Source organism: Schistocerca gregaria, chromosome 9 (genome assembly GCF_023897955.1).
Source record: "Schistocerca gregaria isolate iqSchGreg1 chromosome 9, iqSchGreg1.2, whole genome shotgun sequence".
NCBI classification, from domain to species: Eukaryota; Metazoa; Arthropoda; class Insecta; order Orthoptera; family Acrididae; genus Schistocerca; species Schistocerca gregaria.
This window is the reverse complement of record NC_064928.1, coordinates 129,694,090-129,717,840: the sequence shown is the minus strand read 5'-3', so window position 1 is coordinate 129,717,840 and position 23,751 is coordinate 129,694,090. Positions and strand designations below refer to the sequence as shown.

General features: G+C 40.2%; 1 long non-coding RNA gene across 2 annotated transcripts in view; it reads right to left on the bottom strand.

The window, feature by feature from the left end:
• LOC126292202 (uncharacterized) overlaps window positions 1-23,751 on the bottom strand; it is a 151,518-nt gene that overhangs the window by 887 nt on the left and 126,880 nt on the right. The window contains exon 2 of one of the 2 annotated variants that reach the window (XR_007552044.1): window positions 12,321-12,442. This is a non-coding gene — a long non-coding RNA (uncharacterized LOC126292202). The remainder of the gene's footprint in view (window positions 1-12,320; window positions 12,443-23,751) is intronic. The other variant, XR_007552045.1, reaches the window with a different exon arrangement.

Here is a 23,751-nt window from a genome sequence, read left to right as displayed (position 1 = left end):
TTGGTCTCCCTCAACAGTTTTTACAATCCACGTGCCCTCCAATACTAAATTTGTGATCCCTTGATGCCTCAGAACATGCCCTAACAACCGGTCCCTTCTTCTAGTCAAGTTGTACCACAAATTCCTCTTCTCTCCAATTCTATTCAATACCTCCTCATTAGTTATGTGATCTACCCATCTAATTTTCAGCATTCTTCTGTAGCACCACATTTTGAAAGCTTCTATACTGTACTTGTCCAAACTATTTATCATCCATGTTTCACTTCCATACATGGCTACACTCCATACAAATACTTTCACAAATGACTTCCTGACCCTTAAATCTATACTTGATGTTAACAAATATCTCTTCTTTGGAAAGGCTTTCCTTGCCATTGCCAGTCGACATTTTATATCTTCTCTACTTCGACCATCATCAGTTATTTTGCTCCCCAAAGAGCAAAACTCCTTTACTACTTTAAGCATCTCCTTTCCTAATCTAATTGCCTCAGCATCACCCGACTTAATTCGACTACGTTCCATTATCTCATTTTGCTTTAGTTGATGTTCATCTTATATCCTCCTTTCAAGACACTATCCATTCCGTTCAACCGCTCTTCCAAGTCCTCTTTGCTGTCTCTGACAGAATTACAATGTCATTAGTGAACCTCAAAGTTTTTATTTCTTCTCCATTGATTTTAATACCTACTCCGAATTCTTCTTTTGTTTCCTTTACTGCTTGCTCAATATACAGATTGAATAACATTGGAGAGAGGCTACAACCCTGTCTCACTCCCTTCCCAACCACTGCTTCCCTTTCATGTCCCTCGACTCTTATAACTGCCATCTGGTTTCTGTACGAATTGTAAATAGCCTTTCGCTCCCTATATTTTACCCCTGCCACCTTCAGAATGTGAAAGAGAGTATTCCAGTCAACATTGTCAAAAGCTTTCTCTAAGTCTACAAATGCTAGAAACGTAGTTTTGCCTATCCTTAATCTAGCCTCTAAAATAAGTCGAAGGTCAGTATTGCCTCACGTGTTCCAATATTTCTACAGAATCCAAACTGTCTCATACATCTTGCTCACCAGATGGTAGAGTTTTGTCAGGACTGGCTCTCCCAAGGCTGTCAGTAGTTCTAATGGAATGTTGTCTACTCCCGGGGCCTTGTTTCAACTTAGGTCTTTCAGTGCTCTGTCAAACTCTTCAAGCAGAATCATATCTCCCATTTCATCTTCATCTACATCCTCTTCCATTTCCATAATATTGTCCTCAAGTACATCGCCCTTGTAAATACCCTCTATATACTCCTTCCACCTTTCTGCTTTCCCTTCTTTGCTTAGAACTGGGATTCCATCAAAGCTCTTCATATTCATGCAAGTGGTTCTCCTTTCTCCACAGGTCTCTTTAATTTTCCTGTAGGCAGTTCTATCTTACCCCCAGTGAGATCAGCCTCTACATCCTTACCTTTGTCCTCTAGCCATGTCTATTTAGCCATTTTGCACTTCCTGTCGATCTTATTTTTGAGACGTTTGTATTCCTTTTTGCGTGCTTCATTTACTGCATTTTTATATTTTCTCCTTTCATCAATTAAATTCAATATTTCTTCTGTTACCCAAGGATTTCTACTAGCCCTTGTCTTTCTATCTACTTGATCCTCTGCTGCCTTTGCTACTTCATCCATCAAAGGTACCCATTCTTCTTCTACTGTATTTCTTTCCCGCATTTCTGTCAATTGTTCCCTTATGCTCTCCCTGAAACTCTGTACAACCTCTGGTTTAGTCAGTTAATCCAGGTCCCATCTCCTTAAATTCCCACCTTTTTGCAGTTTCTTCAGTTTTAATCTACAGTTCATAACTAATACATTGTGGTCAGAGTCCACATCTGCCCCTGGAAATGTCTTACAATTTAAAACCTGGTTCCTAAATCTCTGTCTTACCATTATATAATCTATCTGAAACCTGTCAGTATCTCCAGGCTTCTTCCATGTATGACATTGTTATTAGTCATAAAAACAAATCATCTGTATTTTCTGTTTACCTCAACCACAATGGGGAGCAAGTAAAGCAAGAAGGAAGATAATTTTGGAGAGAAATAAGAATTGGACCCAGGTTATGTAAAATTTTCGATAGTAAGCTGTTTTGTTCGGTGCAGCAAAGACAGAATGGCTTTGCATGTTGCATCTATGCTTAGGCTTGGTAGCGTCTCTTTTGATGTAGATATATAGCTTTTCCTTATTATTCCCTTCATTGAATTTTACTGTGGAAAATGTACCAGAATTTTCCAGTGTGATACAGATTGTCAGTAAAACATAAAGAATTGCGACACAATAGTTTGCATATCATAATAGATGTAAAACAGGCATCGACATTTTGTAAATTACAATTAAGTGTAATGTAATACAATGAAACAAGAACAAAAACAAGTATTTGTGAGTCACAGTCTCACAGAAGTTAAATGACTTAGCCAAGAATTTTCATACTGAAATTGACGAAATATTGAATGATATGAAAAACAAGCAAAGCTTGAAGTACTTTATGAAGTTAACGATAACATTACGGAGTTACAGCAGAAGATGGATTCTTTTAATGACCATTGTGACTAGTAGAGCAACAGATGAAGAAAATCACAGATGTGAAGACAGATATCAAAGCAACACAAAATGAGTTGTGTTCGATAGTAAAAAAGTTTGCCATGTTATTAAACAAAATAAAGGACTATGAAGGTGTACCTCTAGCTTATAACATTCTTAACTAGTTGTAATAATGGTGTTGTTCATACTTACTGATGATGTGTCGCAGTCGATGTCCTGAGTACATTGACAGTCACTATAAATTAACTACTGGAGAGTTAATTAAGTTCAATCTTGCCTTAAGTTTCATCATTTTTATTATACTTTCAAAACAAAATCAAAGTATTACTGCATTAGCCTACAATACTTAAAATAAAAAAGGAGCAGCTACATGCTATGAATAACGGGTCATGAGCTTTCAATTTTAGTCTACATTGATACCCTTTTACTGTCCCTGGTTTTATATCCAATATGTCATTATGTCCACAAAAAATTTTCAAGCTCTCTGCATTAAGGCTTTGTTTCTGATACCTTCTTAGCTACTAGTTTACGGTAATAATTAACACTACCCTCATCAATCCCAAATTCATCCCCTTCCTCACAATAACCATCACCATTAGTCTCTTGCATCCCTCTAATCAGACTACTTAGACCATCATCTTCCAATACAATACTCATTTCACTGTGAATTCCACTTTTTGGTTCTACAAATGTTATTTTCATGTCACCCCAGATAAAATTTACTTTAGCCTCAACAATCCAGTTCATACCTAGTATCAAGTTTTCTTTCAAATCATCAATTACTAAGCGTCCTTGTATAATTTGTACATCATTAATCTTAAATTCAATTAAGACTTGTCTAATAATCAACTTACTGTTTTTTCCTGTTGCCCCCTTTCATTCTTACTCCTATTACTGGAAATTCTGTGAAATTTTTATTGTTTTTGATTCTGCTTTCTCGATATTCCTGTAATTGGGTTACCTGTATCCAGAAGACAGATTCCTATCCAATGATTAATCTGTACTAGAATATATGGACTTCCAAATTCTTTACTCATTTCATTGACCCCATTTTCAAATAACAAATCCTATTCTATGTCCCGAAAACTTGTCCCTTTATTTCCGTCACTAGCTTTTATTACAGATTCTACACATTTACTAATCCTATTATCATCTGGACTCTGTTCCATATTTTTCAGGGCAATTTTATCATCTGAGTACACACTTCGACAAATTTTACTTAAAGACCTTACACTTTCTATCAGCTTACTGACATTTGTTACTATAGTCATTGACTACACTTAGTACTCTATCACTAATTAGATCTTCTTTCCATTTTCACAAACACATTCAGACACATCACCACTAATGTCAACTGGTAACATTAATCTATTAGGCACTGCCCTACTGGTTTATAAATCATTACTCAAACACACGTCTGAATTTGCAGAATCATCAACTTTAACTTCTACATATACCATCCCAACTAATTCTATAAGTAACAAATCATCATCATTATCATCATCATCGGAGACATTATCATCACACTTAATATTATTTTCAACATCAGACACATTTCACTCTTCACATACACTTCTTCAACAACCTCAACACTTTCATTACTCTGGTCTACCACATCCTAATTATCTAAAAACAAAGATTCCAAGACTTACCAAGCGGGAAAGCGCCGGCAGACAGGCACAATGAACAAGACACACAAACACACACACAGAATTACTAGCTTTCACAACCGATGGTTGCTTCTTCAGGAAAGAGGAAAGGAGAGGGAAAGACGAAAGGATGTGGGTTTGTGTTTGCGTGTTTTGTTCATTGTGCCTGTCTTCCAGCGCTTTCCTGCTTGGTAAGCCTTGGAATCTTTGTTTTTAATATATTTTTCCCATGTGGAAGTTTCTTTCTATTTTATTTACATCCTAATTTTCCCTACCCCTGCGGGTCCGGGGATTAGAATAGGCCTGAGGTATTCCTGCTTGTCGTAAGAGGCGACTAAAAGGAATCTCTGCCTCTCAAGGGGGTAGTTTGCACCTGCGTCCAGAGACGGACGGTTCCACGACTTATAATTGAGGTCATTTTGGTTTTTCACTTATTCTGGTTTCTTCCTTCCTTTGTTTGGGTCCTTTCTTTGTACTTGTCCCTGTCACAGTCTTCCTCACTTTTTACCTTGCCTTCTTGTCCACCCTCTGGTCTCTGCCTCGGCGTTTGAGACAGTCTGTCCTTTCGCTCCCTCTCTCCCTTTTTTTCCCCCTCTTCTTCTTTCCTCCCTGTGCGTGCCTGAAGGCCGACCCACGCATTCGAACGCGTAGCCGGTGACGGGGTAACGCGTAATTCCCCACTCTGGGTGGACAAGTAAGGCATGCACGTACCCCCTGGTAAAGGCCTGGCTCAGGGAGGGGTGATTGCCTGAACTGACACCTTCCGACCATGCCGATTGGTCCCTCCGTCCATTTCTCGGTAAGTGTGACCAGAGGTGTAAACATTCACCTAAGGCGGCAGTGCCCTCTGAGAGGGTCCCCACAGGGAAGGAGCGCGCCATCGGAGACACTTGCAATCATGCGGGATTCCTCCACAAAGGATTTCTCTTCTTCTTCTCTCTCGACTTCTGCTCAAAAATGGAAACTTGACCAGCCACCAGTGACGAAAGTACTACTGCCTGCCCCAAAGTTCCTCATAGTTTCTCTATCTGAGGACAGAAAGGACTTTTCATCTGTCAACCCTTTCGTTATCCAGAAGGATGTAGATGCCATAGCCGGATCTGTCAAGTCTTGTACCAGGATGTGTAACGGTACCTTGTTGTTAGAAACTGAGAGCGCCTTTCAGGCACAAAAACTCCTTCGGGCCACACTCCTGTACACGTTCCCTGTCCGGATGGAGGCTCACCACATTTTGAATTCGTCACTTGGTTTGGTATATACTAGATCACTTGACGGATTGACTGATGAGGAGATTCAGTCTTTCCTCGCTCAGCAGGGCATGATGGCTGTCAATAGGGTCATGAGATAGGTCAACAGTGACCTTGTAGCGACCCAGTCACTTTTCTTGACCTTTGATAGTGTTCAGCTACCGTCGCACATAAAAGCGGGCTACAAGGTTATTTCTGTTCGTCCCTATGTCCCGACACCTACACACTGCTACCAGTGTCAGCGTTTTAATCAGACACGCCAGTCTTGTTCTAATGTGGCTCAATGCATCACTTGTGGCAGGAATACCCATGAGGTTGACTGTCCACCTCCGTCTCCTCATTGCGTGAACTGTCAGGGTGACCATGCAGCGTCCTCCTGCGACTGTCCCATCTACAAGGATGAACGCTGTATACAAGAAATTCGGGTAAAAGTGAAAGTGTCCACCTCGGCTGCTCGCAAGCTATTTGCTAGTAGGAACCCCACGCTGCTCCCAGTGGGGAAATACAGTACTGTCCTTGCCTCTCCTCGGACTACCAGGGAGGTGGCGACGCAGACATGCGATCTAACCTTCAGCACTACGGTCGTCCATTCGGCCAGTGCTAAAATCGCCAGGTCAACGTCTCCTCTTCTTTCCGTCACCCCTAAGACACAAGCACCTTCATCAGCTTCTGCCAAGACTAAGACCCAGAAGTCAGATGCACGGGCCTTCAAGAAGGAACCGTCACATGCAGACTTCCTACATACTTTGAACTCCCAGCCTTCAACCAGTACTTCCACTAAACAACCTTCCAAGAAGGCTCATAGGAAGCAAAGTTCTCCTTCTCCACCACTACGCGTTTCTTCTCCTGCGCCACCCAGCGATTGCCGCCCCAGGCCGTCATCCGTTTCACTTGGCCGCACCGCTGGTTGCCGAACATATGGCCGTTCAGCAGCGGAGGAAACTCCCCCTCCCAGCCATCTTAACAAGATGGCCGACGAACCTATTGAACCAATGGTTGATGACTCCCCACCTATTGATAGCAGCAGTAGTGCTCGCTCGAAGCCAGGCCCTCAGCAGCCTTCGAGGTGACCCCTTCTTGCTTCTCCTTTTTCTTTTTCTTCTCACGATGGCACTTCATTGGAATATTCGCGGAATTCGCTCCAACCGAGAGGACCTAAAGTTGCTGTTAGGCTTGCTCTGTCCGCTCGTCGTAGCTCTCCAAGAAACGAAGCTACACTCATGCGATCAAATTGACTTGGCACACTATGCCTCTGTGCATTTCGACCCACCCTCTGTGGCAGGTATTCCGGTTCATGGAGGGGTTATGTTGCTGGTTCGGGATGATATTTACTATGATCCCATCACATTGCACACTGGCCTGCAGGCAGTTGCCATCCGAATTACTGTCCCCACTTTTACATATTCCATTTGTACCATTTACACGCCATCGTCATCTGCTGTTACCAGGGCAGACGTGATGCAAATTATTGCTCAGTTACCTATACCATTTTTGTTAACTGGAGACTTCAATGCCCACCATCCCCTTTGGGGCTCTCCAGCATCCTGCCTGAGAGGCTCCCTGTTAGCAGACCTTTTCAACCACCTCAATCTTGTCTGCCTCAATACTGGCAATATTTTCGTACACAACTCACACCTATTCCCATTTAAACCTCTATATATACTACCCAACTTGCACACCGGTTTGAGTGGTATGCCCTTTCTGATATATATTCGAGCAACCACTTCCCTTGTGTTATCCATCTCCTGCATCACACCCCATCTCCATGCTCAACTAGTTGGAACATCACCAAATCTGATTGGGGGCTCTTCTCTTCCCGGTCAACATTTCAGGATAAAAACTTCAGAAGCTGCGATGGTCAGGTCGCACACCTCAGGGAAGTCATTCTCACTGCTGCTGAATGTTCCATCCCTCAAACTACTTCTTCTCCACGTCGCGTACCAGTCCCCTGGTGGACTGCAGCATGTAGAGACGCTTTACGTGCTCGTCGAAGTGCTTTACGCACATTTAAACGCCACCCTATGATGGAAAATTGTATCAATTATAAACGATTACGTGCGCAGTGTTGTCGTATCATGAAAGAAAGCAAGAAAGCCAGCTGGGCTCCTTTCACAGGCTCCTTCAACTGATTTACTTCTTCTGTTGTCTGGGGTTGCCTGCGCTCGCTATCTGGCACTAAGGTCCACTCACCAGTTTCTGGCTTGATGGTCGTGAATGATGTCCTTGTGGCCCCTGAGGATGTCTTCGATGCCTTCGGCCACTTTTTTGCAGAGGTTTTGAGCTCCGCTCATTACCACCCTACCTTTCACCACCGAAAACAGGCAGAGGAGGCAAGGCCACCTAACTTCCGCTCCTCGAATCGTGAAGGTTATAATGCCCCATTCACCATACGGAAACTAGAAAATGCACTTGCCCAGTCATGGTCCTCTGCTCCAGGGCCTGATTCTATTCATATTCAGATGCTGAAGAACCTTTCTTCTGTGGGTAAAGGTTTTCTACTTCGTACTTACAATCACATCTGGATTGAGGGTCATTTTCCCACACGCTGGTGCGAGTCTATTATTGTACTGATTCCTAAGCCGGGGAAGGACAAGCACTTACCTTCCAGTTATCGACCCATCTCCCTTACCACCTGTGTCTGTAAGGTTATGGAGCGAATGGTTAACTTTTGTTTGGTTTGGCTGCTTGAATCTCGACGCCTACTTACCAATGTACAATGTAGATTTCGTAGGCGCCGCTCTGCTGTTGACCATCTGGTTACCTTGTGGACCTTCAATATCAATATGACTAAAATTATTGCGGAAGCGCTTGACTGCGGCTGTATTCTTTGATTTGGAGAAGGCATACGACACCTGTTGGAGGGCGGGCATTCTCCGCACCCTGCATACATGGGGCCTTCACGGTCGCCTCCCTCTTTTTATTCGTGCCTTTTTCATGGATCGACATTTCAGGGTACAAGTGGATTCTGTCCTGTCCAACGCCTTTCGCCAGAAAAATGGGGTGCCACAGGGCTCAGTTTTGAGCCTCGCTCTCTTTGCCATAGCGATCAATCCAATAATGGATTGCCTCCCAGCTGATGTATCAGGCTCCCTTTTCGTGGACAATTTTACCATCTATTGTATCGCGCAGTTTACATGTTTCCTGGAGTGCTTTCTTCAGCGTTGTCTTGACCATCTTTACTCCTGGGGTGTCGCCAATGGCTTGTGTTTTTCTGCCGAGAAGACGGTCTGCATTAACTTCTGGCCCTACAAAGAGTTTCTCCCACCGTCCTTAAGACTCGGTCCCGTTACTCTCCAATTTGTGGAGACAACAAAATTTTTAGGTCTTACATTTGACAGGAAACTTAGCTGGTCTCCACATGTGTCATATTTGGCTGCCCGTTGTACCTGTTCTCTAAATGTCCTGTATGTTCTCAGCGGTATGTCATGGGGAACGGATCGAACAGTCCTACTTCGCCTATATCGGTCGATCATCTGCTCAAAGCTGGATTATGGGAGCTTCGTATACTCCTCTGCACAGCCGTCCATCTTACGCCGCCTCAACTGTATACAACATCGGGGTTTACGTTTTGCGATCGGAGTGTTCTATACTAGTCCTGTCGAGAGTCTTCATGCTGAAGCCGGTGAATAGTCACTAACCTACCGGCGCAATATACTGCTCGAACCGTATGCCTGTCGGCTATTATCAATGCCCAACCACCCATCTTATCATTCCTTTTTTGACGACTCTCTCGACCGTCAATACAGGTTGTATGTCTCTGCCCTGCTACACCCTGGACTTTGCTTTCGTCGCCTCCTTTGGCACCTTGATTTTTCACTCCCTGCATCCTTTCGAGTGAGCGAGAGCCAAGCGCCACCTTGGCTCCAGGCTCAGGTTCGCGTTCACCTTGACCTCAGCTCGCTCTCAAAGGAGGTTACCCCAGCTTCGGTACACCGCTCCCGGTTTGTCGAACTTCGTTCAAAGTTCTTTAATATGATCTTCATTTATACAGATGGCTCTAAGACCAATGACAGTGTCGGGTGTTCATTTATTGTCAGGGCACACAGTTTCAAATACCAGCTCCATGGCCATTGTTCAGTCTTCACAGCTGAGCTATTTGCCATCTACCAGGCTGTTCTTTACATCTGCCGCACCAACATTCTGCTTATGTCATATGCTCTGATTCCCTGAGCTCCATCCAGAGCCTCAGTGATCCGTATCCGGTTCACCCTTTTGTGCACCGGATCCAACGCTTTCTTCAGCTGCTGGCGGACGATTGTTCTCAGGTTACCATTATGTGGGATCCTGTCCATGTCGGTGTCCCTGGGAACGAAGCTGCAGACGCCGCGGCCAAGGCTGTGGTCCTCCAGCCTCGGACAGCTTCTTGTTGTGTCCCTTCCTCAGATTGTAGCAGGGTCATTTGTCGGCGCATTTTATCGCTGTGGCATGCCGATTGGGCTACACTTACGGACAACAAGCTTCACGCCTTGAAACCTCTTCCCATGTCTTGGACGACCTCTTCACACCCTTCTCAGCAGGAGGAGGTCGTTTTGGCCCGGTTACGAATTGGACACTGCTGGTCCAGCCATCGCCATCTGCTGACAGCTGCGCCAGCGCCAACCTGCCCATGTGGGCAATTTCTGATGGTATGCCACATTTTAACGTCCTGTTCGAATTTTAATAAACTGTGTTGATCTTGGCCTGCCATGTACTCTGGATGCCATGTTTTATCCGCTTGACAAATCTTTCTAAGGACACTTGATTATGCTTTTTTTTTTTTTAGTCCTATGCCTGTTAATGTCTTTTATAGTGTTGTCCCTTTTAGTTGCTGTTTTAACCTTGTGCCTCACAGTGCATTCCTATCTTAGTCTGGGCACTAATGACCTCTGTAGTTGTGCGCCTTAAAACCACAAAAAAAAAAATCCTAGGTTTCCTGTCTATTATTTACTGCAATTTCATCTGGAATTAATCTGTCATTCTCATTTCCATTACCAAGCACATGAACATCAGCTTCCACATGTACAGCACATTTCATAGTCACTCAAAATTCTCACTAAACCAAACTCATCGGATCTGTTCTCATCACTATCAGCAACTACTACTGCATTACTACTGTTAAAGAAATTTGTCAAAGTGTTTTCTTCTAATTCCGATTTTTTACCTTTTTGTTCATCTTTGTTTTCAGTTAAAAATTTTCCCAAAATTCCCTATCAAACTTCATTCTATTCACTTCAGGTTGTATTCTGGGTACAAAATTTTGTTATGTCCTATTTGCTCTGCCCTTCCCTGTCTGAAATAACTGCAGTGTGCCTGATTGTAATTCCCATGTCTACTTGCCCTATTTCGCCAGGCTCCGAAAGGGGCAGGTCTCAGTTTACCAAATCATTTCTTCTATTATCAAAATTGTTGCTATTGTTTCCCTGATTTTGTCCCCGCTGCCTATTTCTTGATTCGAAATTCCTGTTCTCAGGTCTCTGCATATCATTCCTTTCCCCATTTCTTCTGTCATCATTTCTGAATCTGACATTGAAATGATCATTGAAAGCTCTGTTATTGTTATGTCTGCTATCATTAGATCTGTCATTAAATCTGTCATTTCTCTCCCATGCTAAATTCAATTTATCTATATATCTAAGAAATTGTTCAATTCTATCATAAGGTCCGTAGAAAAGACTCCACTGTACCCTGTTTCGCAATTTATGTTTTAATGCGTCTATTTAGATCATTTCATCGAGTGGTTTATCAAGATGTACTAAAGTTCTTAACTGTTGTTGACAAAAGGTCTTCATGTGTCTACTATCCGGTTTGAAATTTGGCCCATTCAAAAATTCTGACTTAATTCTGGCTTGTTTAGTTTCTGAGCAGAATTCATTCATGAAATCTTGTTCTACTTCATTAAACGACATTTTGGGTTTGATTACTTGCTTTGCCCATGACAAAGCTTCCCCATGTAAAAACTTTTTAAAGAATTTAATTTCCAGATTAACACTCATTTTATCATTGAAATTGTCTTTTATCTGGTACATGGAATCAAATGGATGTATATTTCCCTCCCCTCAAAATGTTTTTATGTTAACATTCTTCCACATTGGACTGTAACTACAGAAAGATTTCACTGCAACGGAATCTTCTATTTGTTGAAATTTAGATTTGAAATTCAAAATTTCGCCTAAACAAGTGCCTACATCTTCTAACTCTGTCAAATTCTCATTTGCTATTTTAGTGAAATTTTGGTCAGTTTCTGTGAACTTCTTTAAGAAATCTTTGTTGAGCTTTTCCAATTTTAACACTTCTACAGTAGAAACTTTTTCGAAATTTTCGACGGAATCTAGCCTCTTTTTGAATTTCTGGTATTTCTGTTTTAAGGTAAAACAATTTTCCCTGCTATAGTCGACACATTTTTGGTATTCTCATCTACTTTTTCTCAACATCTCTCTAAACTCTTTTGTCCCGCAAATCTGGGTTCCATACTTGTCTAATTTTTTATCGATCAAATCAGCCTTTTGATCAAGAGTGATTCTATGCTTGCCAATTGACCATTTTTGTTCATCAAAAGATTTTTCAATTGTCTTTCTCTGTTCTTCAATTGATCTTTTTTTCTTCCATACGTTGAGCTACCATATCCAAGGCTAATGCATTAGGTTCAAATCTACGAAAGGGTGAACATCCACTACTGTGATCACTCTCCTCTTCGATTTCATTGTCTCGATCAACTTCATTATTATCAGTAATATCCACACTGTGTTGCAATTTTCCATTACCCTCCCCGTTATTGTCAACTTCCCTATTGTTTTTAACCTCCCTATTGTCCCCCATAATGACAATGCAGATGAAAAACAATTTCAAAAAGCAAAAATTCAAATAATTTTTGTACCTACAGTTGTTCCTCCAACTTGTGATTTCACATAAATATCATTATGTCCTTATAGTGTTACTCACTTTCTTCTTTATGCTGGTCTCAAAAAATGGACTATTATTTCAACAAGCGGCCAAACTCTGAAACAAAATACAATATTAGTTTACAGAATTGCACTGTATCCCAGATCCTCCACCAGTTATAACATTGTTAACTACTCGTAATAATGGGGTTGTTCATAGTTACTCATCATCTGTCGCAGTCGACGTCCTGAGTACGTTGACAGTCACTGTAAATTAACTACTGGAGAGTTAATTTAGTTCAGTCTTGTGTTATGTTTAATCAATTTCATTATACTTTCAAAACAAAATCAAAGCATTACTGCATTAGCCTACAATACTTACAAAACAAAAGGAGGAGCTACATGATCATTTACTCAAAAACCAAAACCAGACTGACCTACATTGCCAACATGTCTGTAACTATTTATACTTTCTTAACAAACCCAAACAATCCTCAGCATTGTTTAAAATGATTATTTGATTAATTAACAAATAAAACTCTCATCCTAAAACAAATGACACATTTCAGTGATTACCTAAATTCTTCTACATTAAACACATGAGTGAATTTTAGTCCATATATTAATTGTATTGTGTATGAAAACTTAGGTATCAAATGTTAACAATACACTTGCTATATTTACTAACTACACAAGAATCAGAACATACTAAATGTTCCTACCAATTAACAGGCGTCTACACATTAGTTAGTAACCGACTGTAAGTTATACATAGATGTAGTAGGAAAAGCAATTCAGAAAAAATAAAAGCAAATGAAATAGTGAGCAAGGTAAACATTAACCATTAACCTACGAGCTGTGGAGAGTAGGATCGGCAATCTTTTAGAAGAAAATATTACCAGATCTTGCAATATGCATGTGAATAAGGCACAGGTTAGGGAGCACACAACCTGTCGGTGCTTATCCACAAATTAAGTCATATAGCAGGTACCTGTGACACTTGTATAGTGCAAAATGTAAACTTAACCACAACTCCAGCACCTGAGCAATACCAATTGGAATTACAGGTAACTGCAATAACTTAAATATGACCAAAAATGCCACATGTCTATCAACAATTTTTGCAGATGAAGGTTTGCTGAGACACCAACAGTTTCCTACACTCACTACCAAAGGTAAAAGAAAGAATCAGGTAGTACTTATCAGTGCTTTCCGTCATGTATTTCCGTGCAACTGGACAGAAGCACAGAAAATCATATTTGTTGTGGGGTATACATGAGGTTATGTACTTTCATGGTCAACTAAAATGGCCAAACGTTGCAGCACTTGCATACAATTTGAATGAACTTTCCTTGACAAAGACTGGTCTGAGGCAGTACAAGACAGACCCGGACACGAGGTTTTCAACCCCGCATTATTCGTTGGCAAACAAGGTAGTCTACACGAATACTTTGAACAATACCTGCGCAAGACACACTACTGGATGAACCCAAAATCACAGGTAGACATATTAAAAATTTTGAAAAGTCGTTTACCATGGCACATTAGAGAAAAATTAGTCACAATGCCAGAGCATGACACTGCATATTTTCTGTCAGTGATTGGTTCTATAGACTTAATATATCAAGAAAGACCTGTTCTGAATAGAGCAACAGAAAATCGGACACAACTGCACAGTTACATAAATCAGGCCATGGAACGTGATCTAAACACACAGCAGTGATGGTACGCATAACAGTACAGTTACACACTCAGAAGTAATGAATACGGGAATGGAAAATACAAAAGATTTAAAAGAAATTTTGAAAAAAGCAGTAATGTCAATACATACGATTCACCACCACAAGGTCATACGCTGAACACAAACACCAACGACATGCCTTATGGTGTACAACAGCCAACTTATGGACAGCTATGTAACGGCACAGCAGTTTCTACTAATAACACGAGCACTCTCAAAGAAACATCATGAGCAGCCAACAACACAAACTGGCACGCCAGGTAATGAAGTGATTCACAATAAGCCGTCGGGAAACCCCAACAGGTCATTGTGAAGCACCAGCTATTGACTTCTGTTAAGGAAAACTACAAACTTGTTTCATAAGATTTGACAAACAAGGCAAGGTCAAGGATGATCTGTATCAGCTTGAGTTAGACACAATGAATAATATGCTGGATGAACAAGTACCAGCAATTATTAAGCTGAAAATATTTAATATTGACACACAGTTAATTTTAGACACAGTTTCATATACAAACATAATGCGAAAATCATTTTTCTGTGAATCAAAGAAGAGAGGCAAATTTCCAACTTACCCTGTCCAAAATTGCAAGATGCGAACTGTTACAGGCACTAAGACTAAATTGCTGACACATCAGGCACTTATTCTATTACAAATTGAACATTTTACAGACAAGTGCAACTTGCCTATAATTCACAAGCTTATAGTTGTCATATTGGCACGGACATGTTTAAAACATACAAAACACAGACTGACATAGGTAAATGCCACATTTATGTAATGGATTGGATTTTTTGCTGTTGATTTATTGAAAACACCTGAGGAAAGTAACAAATGTGATAGTACAATATTCATTTCCAACAGTGAAATTCATAAATTTGATCCTGAACGAGAAGCAAACACTGATGTTAGGAACGAAACGGTAGAGCAGTCACTGTGTGAATCACAGATACTAAATGATGTGCACTGACAAGAACTTTCAGATTTGTTGTTTAAGTGTGCAGATGTTTTCAGTAAGAAGCCTGGAGTAATGAAGTTTATCCACATGAAACATTTTGTGTAATGTCATATCCTATTCCATGGGCAAAACGAGAGGCAGTAAGGGAAGAGATCAATCAGACGATTAAATGGGAAATTATATACTCTTCATTTTCACCCTATTGGAGTCCTATGTTACCGGTAAGTAAACCAGATGGATCTGTAAGGTTAGTCCTCGATGCTAGAGGTATCAATAAGATTTTAGTAACAGTGTGCATGAGACCAGACAACTTGGACAAACAGCTTTTAAAGTATTACAATACAAAATACTTCAATATACTCAATCTCAAATTGTCCTACTGACAAACAAAGCTCCACAAAGAAAGTTGAGAAGATACAGCATTTGTTTGTGGTGGCAGGAGGTATGAATTCTGTTCTACCTATTGGACTGAATATCAGTGCAAGCATGTTTATATTGGCACTGGACAAGATCTTAGTACCAGAATTGCTTAGCAAAGTCACTGTTTATGTAGAAAACATGCTAATAGCCACACCCACTTGGTTAGTACATATCAGGCTGACTGAAAAGGTACTTGAACAATTTGCAGATTATGGAGTAACAAGCAATTTAAGAAAGTCTAATTTTGGTAAGGAACAAGTCACATTTTTAGGACATGTTGTGTCAGAACAAGGTGTATTATTTGACCTGAAATAACTCCATGCCATACGCAATTGTCCAGCTCCAAGGAATAAAAAACAACTAAAAGCTTATTTAGGACTAGTATCCTGGCCTTGGGTATGGGATGGTAAGTGTCAGGAGGAGTTTAATAACATTAAGCAGGCATTAATTTATGCAAACATTCTTAGCCACCCTTACATGGCCAAGAATTTTTGTCTATGCACAGATGCATCATCACAGGGACTGGGGGCATGCTTGTTCCAGATGCAAGAAGAAGGTGAAGAAGTATCCATGGTCATCAGGTTTGCTAGTTGAACATTATCAGAAGCACAAAGATCTTGCTCTGTGTCAGAATTGGAAATTTTAGCTGTAATGAGGGCATTTAAGAAGTTTGAATATTTTTTGTGGGGTAAATATACCAAAGTTTGCTGTGATCATCAGTCACTGTCATTTCTTTTAACATGTAAACAATTGCACCATAGATTAGCTAACTGGTGTCTATATTTACAAGAACTCAGTTTCAGGATCGTTTATATTAAAGGATGTTGTTGCAGATGCCTAGGTTACCACAAGATTTTGAGCAATTTAGTGAATTAACAGAGCAAGATAAAGAAATTAAAAATGTTATAAAGGCAAGGTACAACACAACCATATGATTACCACAAGTTTTGTAAGCAAATGAAAATTATACAACAGCAAGATCACAGATGGAGTAATGTCATGATAAACCTTAAGCAAGATGAAGGTGGGAAGGTAAGTAAATGGTATCAGGACTACAAGGAGCTGACAGACGAACAAAAAACATCTTTCACTTTTCTTTTTACATTATTTTATTTCACTCTCTCATATGTAGGACAGTTGAGATGTATTGCTCAAAGTATGACATGCTACAAGTGCTGTGTATTAGATGTGATTCTGAATAAGAGAAGACTTAATAACAGTATTAAGCATTTTTATTGAAGTGAAGTGAAGCCAAGTTGGGAGGATTTCCTTCATCCTGAGAGACACTGGTGTCCTTGGAGTCAGCTGTCTGCATCTACAATTGAAATGGAAGAGAGCAAGTCCATGGTCCTATTTCATAAGATTAACAGAAGTATAAGAACTTGCAGAAGATGACAAATATACATATATATAGTGATGGAAGAGAAGGAAGAATAGCACTATTTCGTATACACGGATCATTTATTAATAATGCAATTGTACTATCCCTTAATTTATTCCATATAAATCATACATGTTGCCAAAAATACTTGTTCAAAACTGCTCCTTACCAAAATCTTCCGAAATTGTCCTAAATGCTTTCTCCGAAAATTATTTCGATCCGTTAGTCCACGGACCCATGCGAATTGTAAACTGTTGCGAAAACACACTTGATTTCTTAGTCACAAACAACCCAGAGCTAATAGAGAGCATCATGACTGATACAGGGATTAGTGATCACAAGGTTGTTGTAGCTAGGCTCAATACCGTTTCTTCCAAATCCACCAGAAACAAACGCAAAATAATTTTATTTAAAAAAGTGGATAAAGTGTCACTAGAAGCCTTCCTAAGAGAGAATCTCCATTCCTTCCGAACTGAAACTGAGAGATTCATACCTCATAAATTGGTAAGAGATGGAACTGATCCCCCATGGAACACAAAACAGGTCCGAACGCTGTTGCAGAGGCAACGGAAAAAGCATGCGAAGTTTAGAAGAACGCGAAATCCCGAAGATTGGTTAAAATTTACAGACGCGTGAAATATGGCATGGACTTCAATGCGGGATGCCTTTAATAGGTTCCACAACGAAACATTGTCTCGAAATTTGGTAGAAAATCCGAAGAAATTCTGGTCGTATGTAAAGTACACAAGCAGCAAGACGCAGTCAATACCTTCGCTGCGCAGTACCGATGGTACTGTTACCAACGACTGTGCCGGTAAAGTGGAGTTATTGAACGCAGTTTTCTGAAATTCCTTCACCAGGGAAGACAAATGGAATAATCCAGAATTTGAAACACGAACGTCTGCTAGCATGAGTTTCTTAGAAGTAGATACCTTAGGGGTTGCGAAGCAACTCAAATCGCTTGATACGGGTAAGTCTTCAGGTCCAGATTGTATACTGATCAGGTTTCTTTCAGATTACGCTGATACAATAGCTCCCTACTTAGCAATCATATACAACCCCTCACTCACTGATAGATCTGTACCTACAGATTGGAAAATTGCGCAGGTCGCACCAGTGTTTAAGAAGGGTAGTAGAAGTAATCCATCGAACTACAGACCTATATTGCAGCAGGGTTTTGGAGCATATACTGTATTCAAACATTATGAATCACCTCGAAGGGAACGACCTATTGATATGCAATCAGTATGGTTTCAGAAAATGTTGTTCTTGTGCAAAGCAGCTAGCTCTTTATTTGCACGAAGTAATGGCCGCTATCGACAGGGGATCTCAAGTTGATTCCGTATTTCTAGATTTCCAAAAAGCTTTTGACACCATTCCTCACAAGCGACTTCTAATCAAGCTGAGGGCCTATGGGGTATTGTCTCAGTTGTGGGACTGGATTCGTGATTTCCTGTCAGGAAGGTCGCAGTTTGTAGTAATAGATGGCAAAACATCAAGTAAAACTGAAATGATGTCAGGTGTTTCCCAGGGACATGTCCTGGGACCTCTGCTGTTCCTGATCTATATAAATGACCTGTGTGACAATCTGAGCAGTTCTCTTAGGTTGCTCGCAGATGATGCTGTAATTTACCGTCTAGTAAGGTCGTCTGAAGACCAGTATCAGTTGCAAAGTGATTTAGAAAAGATTGCTGTATGGTGTGGCAGGTGGCAGTTGACGCTAAATAATGAAAAGTGTGAGGTGATCCACATGTGTTCCAAAAGAAATCCATTGGAATTCGATTACTCGATAAATAGTACAATTCTCAAGGCTGTCAATTCAACTAAGTACCTGGGTGTAAAAATTACAAACAACTTCACTTGGAATGACCACATAGATAATTTTGTGGGGAAGGCGAGCCAAAGGTTGCATTTTATTGGCATGACACTTCGAAGATGCAGTAAGTCCACTAAAGAGACAGCTTACACTACACTAGTTCGTCCTCTGTTAGAATATTGCTGCGCGCTGTGGGATCCTTACCAGGTGGGATTGACAGAGGACATCGAAAGGGTGCAAAAAAGGGCAGCTTGTTTTGTATTATCACGTAATAGGGGAGAGAGTGTGGCAGATATGATATGCCAGTTGGGATGGAAGTCATTAAAGCAAAGACGTTTTTCATCACGGCAAGTTCTATTTATGAAATTTCACTCATCTAATTTCTTTTCCGAATGCGAAAATATTTTGTTGAGTCCAACGTACACAGGTAGGAATGATCATCAAAATAAAATAAGAGAAATCAGAGCTCGAACAGAAAGGTTTAGGTGTTCGTTTTTCCCGCGTGCTGTTCGGGAGTGGAATGGTAGGGAGATAGTATGATTGTGGTTCGATGAACCCTCTGGCAAGCACTTAAATGTGAATTGCAGAGTAATCATGTAGATGTAGATGTACATATAGCTTAAATTAATAATACATCTTAAAGACCACAGTGGCAGAAGTGTTGAGGTGGGGACACGGAAGGTAAACTCAGAAGCATTTGAAGCAATTTCAGTCAAATTTTGTATATTCACAACTCATTATGTGTATAAGAATACTGTGCAGGTATCATCACCCAATCACTGTTAGGAAAGGCATTGCGGGTGTGAAGATGTAACACTGAAAAATATGATAATGATAAGTTGCACATTAACTAGCACAAGAAGCCATTACAAGCTGCTACTGTAAATTATACTAATGACACACAGTGACAGGTGTGAAGTATCAGCTCTGGAAAAAGCCTCTCTGCTTCTTCTCAGATGGTCAGTCTACTGTTATTACCTACTGCTAAACGCTATGTATTTATGTAACTTTACATATGACCAGCACTTAATTCACGAGGTGAATAGAATAGCATAAAAGTAAAAGTGATGAAGCTATTGTTGCTTCTGGAACTATTAGCTCCTTCCTTTAGGAGGAGAGATTGATAGACTGAAGAAAGTCAGAAAAGAAGTGTAGGCCCAGTATGAGAGACACCCACATGTGGTTATGGTGAGGGAAGGCAAAGACGAAGGGGGAGACACCAGAGAGAGTACAAGGTGAAAGATAGTATACTGGCAACCTCTGTGTCTGTTTCAGACGAGAGATGAGGGCAGAGTGAGGAGTAAAGATAGATTAGGTGAAGAGCAATGGTCCTATGAAGAACCAGGAGAGCAAAAAAGAAACAAAGATATGAGGAAGGACAAGAAAAATGGATGGTGAATGGAAAGGAGGTATAGGGGAAAAAATGTGAGAGTGGAATGCGCAAACGGATGTGAAGTCTAAGAGGTTGTTTGGATCAGATTAGGTGGTATTTAGGTGGTTGCTTTCCCCATAAAGCGTATCAAGCTGAAAAAATTTGGCCATTCTGAAATTGTTCTCTTTTTGAATGGTGAGGAGCCATTGAATGCTGCTTATATCACCCGACAGCCTTCCCTTGACAAAAACATGCGAGACTCCTTCTGGTGTCACTTTCATCAACTTTGCTCCATTACATCCTTTGCCAATGACATTGCAATTTTGGCAGAAGCAGCAAAGAACTTGGAAGAGCAGTTGAATGGATTGGGCAGTACCTTAAAAGGAAGATATAAGATGAACCTCAGTGAAAGCAAAACAAGGATGATGAAATGTAGTCGAATTAAATCAGATGATTCTGAGGGAATTATATGAGGAAATGAGACAGTTGAAGTAGTAGATGAGCTTTGCTGTGTGGGCAATAAAATAACTGATGTTCAAAGCTGACACAGCATCTGCGCCGACACGGACTCTTCGAGTATTTGCTGCACTAAATAATTATAAAAAGTGTTGTTATTAAGCTATTTTTAAATGTGTACAGGTGTTATAAATATAATATAAGTGATGTTAAATTAGTGGAAGTGTTAGTGAAGTATAAAATAAGATTAAACAGGGTAAGAAGCGTATTTTTCTTCTCACGCCTGTAGCATGAATCCTAGGCCTAATTTCACGTGCGCGAATTGTAAGTAAGCAGTGAATTAAACTTATAGGTAAACGTTTTCAGTTGGTATAAATATAATATAAGTGTTGTTACATTACTGGAAGTGTTGAAGATTAAACGAGATAAGAAGTTTATTTTCCTTCTCATGCCTGTAGCACGGATTTTAGGCTTAATTTCGAGCGCGCGTATCTTAAGTAAACAATTATTTATATCTGCCTGAATAGTTTCTAGGGTCCTTTGTTTATGTTTTAGTCAGTACTTAAATCAGTTTTTACGATTTCTATTTTTTACCATGAGTGAGAAGTGTGTGACATGCCGTAGGATCGTTAGTTCCAGGGTATGGTATGATGGGTGCTGTAGTTTCTTTCATTGGGGCGAATGTAGTGGCGTGGGAAATGGGTATTGTAGGATCTGAGGTAGAGATAGGAAAATACTGGAACAGGAAGGGAAAATTCCAGCTCTTCAAGCTGACCTAGACAAGGCAAGGGAGGATCTGGACAGGTTAGAGGGGGAGAAGGGTGAACAGAGGTGGAAGTGGCAACAGGTAATAGGGGGAAGGAGAGCATCAGACAGCTTCGTCATAAATCTGTTGCCTCAGTCAGAACCGGATGAGCCTCATGTAGCTGAAGCTGTAGAAAGGGCACAGCAAGCCTTCAAGGACCTGAAAAAAGTAGGGAAATTTGTAAAGAGTTAGGCAGTTCCCATAGTAGAGGTGTTGGCCAGCTACTACAGGAAAATCTAGGTCCAGAGTACCAGGTCACAAGCTTTTCCAAGCCTAGTGCAGACCCGGGTCAGGTAACAGAGGATGTAGGTTCTTTATGCAAGGATTCCACAATGGAGGATGCCGTGGTTATAGTGGCTGGTCCGGGAAATAGCACTGACAGAGGCTCTGAATATTCCATAGAGAGTGACCAGGTGAAGAAAGCATCAGCAACGAAGCATACGAGTGTGGGATGTGTATCTGTGTTGAGATGCCTCATTTGAACCCTTCCGTAGGGAGGGTGAACTTGGAGTTGGAGTGGCTGCTTAGGACGGATATAGGGTCTCACAATGGTTTGATTCCTGTGGATGCTATCGATAGGTGGGACTACACTAGGCATGACCTTCACCTCAATAGGAAAGGGAAGGGAAAACTGTCTGGGTTGATTGCAGAAAACTTAAGGGGGGACACTGTCACAAGTGGTAAAATACCAGTGGTCACAGGTGTCAGAGGGATGCTTTTTTTAAGATAGAGAAGGGGGAAAGAAAACGAATTTTAAGAGAGATTGGCAGACACACTCAGTTAGAGAAAACAGATGAACATGAACAGGAGTCAGTTTTTAGCATACACTCTCCATTTAAACAATGTTCAACAGAAAGTAATCAGAAACTGCCAGTTCACCTTCGCCAAAGCAGTTATAATCCCCTTAGTATGCAGTATCAGTTATCTTTATTACACCAGAACATTCCAGGACTCGGAAATAAAGTTGATTAACTACTCATTTGTATTGATGAAATGTATCCATGTAACCAAATTGACATAATCTGCCTCTCTGAACATCAAGTGACCACTGGTATAGATATGTTAGAGATTTCAGGATTTAAGCCGGTTCCTACTTCTGCAGAGTAGATATGGATGGTGGAGGAGTTGCCATATTTATTAAAAACTGCCATAAATTCAAGAACATTGACATTAATCAATTCTGTTTAGAGCAGCATCTAGAAGCATGTGCAACAGAAGTAGAGTTCCATAACAGATCCTATATAATAGTAACTATTTACCGAGCAGCTGCAGGAAATGATAATCTATTCATAAATCATCTAGAAGCTCTTTTGGCTTATTTAACAGAAAGAAACAAAGAAATTTTGATTGCTGGTGACTTTAATACAGATTTTCTAATGCAATCTTCCAGTAAACATTTACTGCAGTTAGTAATGTTGTCTTTCAAACTAACGCACACTGTAAACTTTCCAACTAGGACCACTAAATCCTTGAGGACAGCCATTGGTAACATTTTTATTGACAAATCAAAGGAACAAAATCATATCATAAAACCTGTTATAAATGAACTATCAGATCATGACATGCAGCTCCTTGTTTTAGATTTAAATTCTAAGCAGATTATCAAGACTGCTAAATCTGAGTACAGGAGGGTAGTCAATCAACCAAAAATGACTGTTTTAGAAAACTGCTCAAAGATATGAACTGGAAAGATATTTATAGTGCTTACGACATGAATGAAAAATATAACACATTCATGAACACTGTCAGTACCGTGTTTCAAAACTGTTTTCCTCTGAAAGTTATTTAAATTAATCAGAAGTCTATAATAAAGCCATGGATTACACAATGAATAAAGATTTCCTGTAAGACAAAAAGGAAAATGTATCTATCGACCATGAATAGCTCCAGTGCTGATGATTTAGCTAAATAAAAGGGATACTGTAAAATATTAAAAAAAAGTAATTCAGACATCTAAACAAATGCACTACGAGAAGAAGATAGCAATGTCAGGGAACAAAATAAAAACAGTATGGGATATAGTGGAAGAGGAGGCAGGTAGAACCAGAAAAGAACAGGAGCAAATAGCACCAAGGGTAGATGACACATAGTGTGGCAAATCTATTTAACAAGCACTTTATATCCGTTACTGATAGAATGGGTTTGTCAGGATCAGTAAATAATGCCCTTGAATATCTGAAACTAGCCTTTACAAATAGCTTCAGGTACATGAATATGTCACTCACTTCACCAAAAGAAAAAAAATAACTTCCATAATAAAATTTTTAAAAACAAAGAATTCTAGTGGTTATGATGAAATATCAACAAAGTTAATTAAGGCTTCTTGTGAGTTTAGTACAATTCTAAGTTACTTGTGTAACTAGTCAATTATAACTGGGACATTTCCTGACTGGCTAAAATATGCAGATGTTAAGCCTCTATTCAATAAAGGGGATAAAGAGATACCATCAAACTACAGACCGATTTCACTTTTTGCC